Source organism: Pteropus vampyrus, unplaced genomic scaffold, assembly GCF_000151845.1.
Source record: "Pteropus vampyrus isolate Shadow unplaced genomic scaffold, Pvam_2.0 Scaffold103, whole genome shotgun sequence".
Lineage (NCBI taxonomy): Eukaryota > Metazoa > Chordata > Mammalia > Chiroptera > Pteropodidae > Pteropus > Pteropus vampyrus.
In genome coordinates this window covers 3543998-3547683 of record NW_011888884.1, presented here as the reverse complement: position 1 = coordinate 3547683, position 3686 = coordinate 3543998, and positions in this window count along the sequence as shown.

Sequence of the window (3686 nt, the reverse complement as noted above, 5' to 3'; positions counted from 1 at the left end):
AGTTTCTGTTCAGTGAGATCTGTGGCCGTTCGGTAGTATTTTTAGAGAGTAATTTAATGGTGATTTCAAATAAAGAAAAGGAGTTGCATCTAATAGAACATAGACTATTAACAAAAGAACACTAGAGAAAACTGACAATCATCTTTCCTTGGTTAAATAGCCTATGCAGAGCTATGTCTTCTGTATGTCAAGTTGTCACCAGCCCAAGGATTTAAGAAGGGACAGTTTGCACTTAAAAGATATTGATGCACTGTTTTCCCAAGTGTCATTCACCCAACGCCTGTGCAGCGTGGAAATATTTGGACTTGGGTAATTTTATTTTAGTGCTTTCCCCTCCTCTAGGAAGAGTGTCAACCTCTGACACTAATCTGGCTGCTGAAATGATGGCTTCTAGTTTCATTAATGGTATATTTTTGATCCCTTTAAAATGCCAGTGATCTGCCCTTCTTGGAAAATATACGCAACCATTAGGAAAGCCACATTTTTCAGCCATTGCTCTTTCCATTGGCAGTAGGACTTTGGGTCCTACTGTGGCTACAGTCACAAGAAGATGAAAGGAAATTTAATCAGCTATTTTGGGACAGTGAGAGAAACAGATCTGGAGAGCTGCAGAAATGGAGAAAGTAAGAGGTGAAATGGGAAATAGCAAACAGAGAGGTATGTGTTACTCAGTTGACTACATTTTCCCAAGTATTCAGAAATGAATTAGTGACATTCCTGAATGTGCTGGAATGTCTTGCTTCATTCCAGCTGTGTTTTCTCTGTGACTCATACATTAGGGTCCCATCTCTTCAGCTCTAATACGTGAATGGTCCAATTTAACATCAATGTTGGCTTCTCGATTTTCTTTCCTTAGAAATACACACTTCTTTTGTTAGGAAGAAAGCCAGTCTTCCTTACCAATATATTTATCAATAGATGTGTTTCCCCATGAAAGATATTTTATATCATAAAAATGGTATTGGAAAATCATTATAGGAGCTCTATCTCTAGAACTCTTTGAAGTTACCTGAGTGTTTGAAACATTTTTATCATTTTAGTATAAATGGCAAAGAAACTTGCAAGTATAATTCCGACATTCAGAATCAACATAGATGTCAGTTTGGGTTTCCCAGAAGCAAAACCTGAGATGAGGACTCTTGCAAGGGAGATTTATTGAGGAAGTGTTCTCAGGAGAAATTGGTGAGGGTGGGGTAATCAGGACAGCAAAGGGAAAGAAGCCAAGCATGGTGTCAACACAGGTGAAGTTCTAACCTCAGTTCGAACCTGTGGAAGCTCTGGAGGATAAATAATGCTGCAGAGTCAGTTCCTCTTAGGAACATAAGAGCTGGAATTTCATACTCCTGAACCAATAAACAACTAACTCCAAGATGCCCCTGAGGAATGTAAACTACCAAGCACTTTTTGCTCTTAGAAGGTCTGGACAAAGAGTACCCAATAGCCCAAGGGTAGTTCTCAAAAGAAGATTGATGGTTTGAGCCCTTAAGAGCAAAACGTCCAGGAGCTAAGGAATGGTATCTGAGGGGATCTATATGGAACACCAACAGCATCTACTATGATCATACAACATTTTATGCATTAAGTAATCATTCAGTACCTACTATGTGCCAGATACTGGGCTAAGTGCTGGACTTACAAAAATGAACAAGAAATGACTTCCTGATAAAGTTCAACACATAGAGGAAGGGACAGACATATAAAGAGGTCACAAAATATAATGTGTTTGGTGCTTACAAAGATGAAAGTGCTATGAAATCACAATGAATAAGTTCATGATAGCCAGGAGTGGATATCATACAAAACTTCAGAAAGGACATAATCTTAAACATCAGACACTTTTGAACAAGTAGAAGAACTCAAAATCATCGTGAAAGGATGAAGTTCTGTGCACTCAGCTTAGCTGAGCTCTGCTCACACCCTGCATTATTATTGTTGTTTTTTTCTGAGACATTCATTAAATATTCACCCAGAAAACACTTACTGAGAACCTAATAAGTTCCAGGAACAACAATGGGCACTGGGGAGACAAAGAAAAAGCACAGCCCCAACCCCAAGAGGAGCTCACATCCTGAGCTTATCATTTCCCATGGTGAAATTCAGATTTTCCATCGGAAAAACTGAGCATTCATAAATTCTTGATACCTGTCTATACTCAAGAATAATACATGAAAAATGCGAGCTCAATGGAAGTGCTTCAAATAATTAAGAGCTCAGAAGGCTCCAGAAAAAGAAAAAAAAAAGCAATTTTTCTTTTCTCATGCTTGTGTAAGATGTGGGCATAGTTAACCACAGATTTAAACTCAGCTCTTAAAATGAGTGACTATTATCCCCAGTGAAATATCTAAAAAGTCTGAATATATGGCCAAAAAATAAAAATAAAAAGTAAATGAATCTTAGGCTCCTTATGATTGTCCCTACCACAGGTAGCCAAGCAAAACTACATATAAGAAAATATCAGAATGAAGAGTAGTGACAACCAGGGCCCAGATGTGGACATGACTGTTAATACAAAATGAAGAAGGAAAGCAAATAAAGTGGAGGAAAAGTAAGCCTTAAGTGAGTCTTGCCTCATGTTTTCTGCCTCAGTCCAACTGTGATGCCCTCCCCTGGCCAGTCCAAATCTTGCCTGAACTTCCCCAGACAACTGAGTTCTACCTCTTTAGTGAAATAACCTAAACCCTTCTCTTAATTCTAATAGTTCTTATGTCTACATCATTCATTGGGCTCTTTGCAAATCATCTGGTTTTATTTTTTAACCATCTCTTCTATCTCCAACTTGTATGTAAATTCCTTGAAGGAAAAAATTTTTATTCTTTTCAAGCTCTCCAGGCTGAGAGCAAGGTCAATGGAAGAAGCCGAAGTTTATGCTTGCTAATGGAAGAACGGGATAAGTGTCCTCAAGCTCCAAGTTCACCCTCAAATTCTGAAAGACAGAGCAAAATGTGGGTGCAGGGAGTGATTAGATATTGGCAACAATGCAGATGAGTCATCAGACTTAGAAAGATTAGCATGGAAATGAAACAGAGAACAGGCTAGATCAGGATCTTACTCTAGTGAAAAAGTTGACAACCCTAATCATAGACTTGACAAAAAGCAAATGGCAAGGATCAATTTGAGGAATAGTCAAGATCAGAGCTGGCAGAAGCTGAAAGGTAAGAAGTTAGGCAAATAAAATGTGAAAGTTGTTTGAGCCACTTTGTACTAACGACTTTCTGCTGAGATCAGCCTTTAAAATATTTAAAAATTTTTTTGAAACAAAAAGCTGTACATAATCAATATATATAACTTGATGAGGTTGTAGATAAGTCTGGTTTGGTAAAATAATCACCACAATCTATGCCACCAATCTATGCTACACTATCTATCTCCATCCAAGTTTCCTTCTGCCTTTTATTACTATTATTATTATTTTGTGTTAAAAACACTTAACATAAGATTTACTCTCTTAGCAAATTTTTATGTGTATAATACAGTATTGTTAATGCTATACTGTACAGTAGCTCTCTAGGACTTACTCATCTTATGTAACCAAAATGTTATACCCTTTGACTAAAACCTCCTTGTTCCCCCACCTCAACATATACACCCCACCCCCAACCACCTCAAGTCCCTAGCAATCATATTCCACTCTCTGCTTCTATAAGTTTGGCTATTTAGGATTTATCATATAAGTGATATCATGTGGT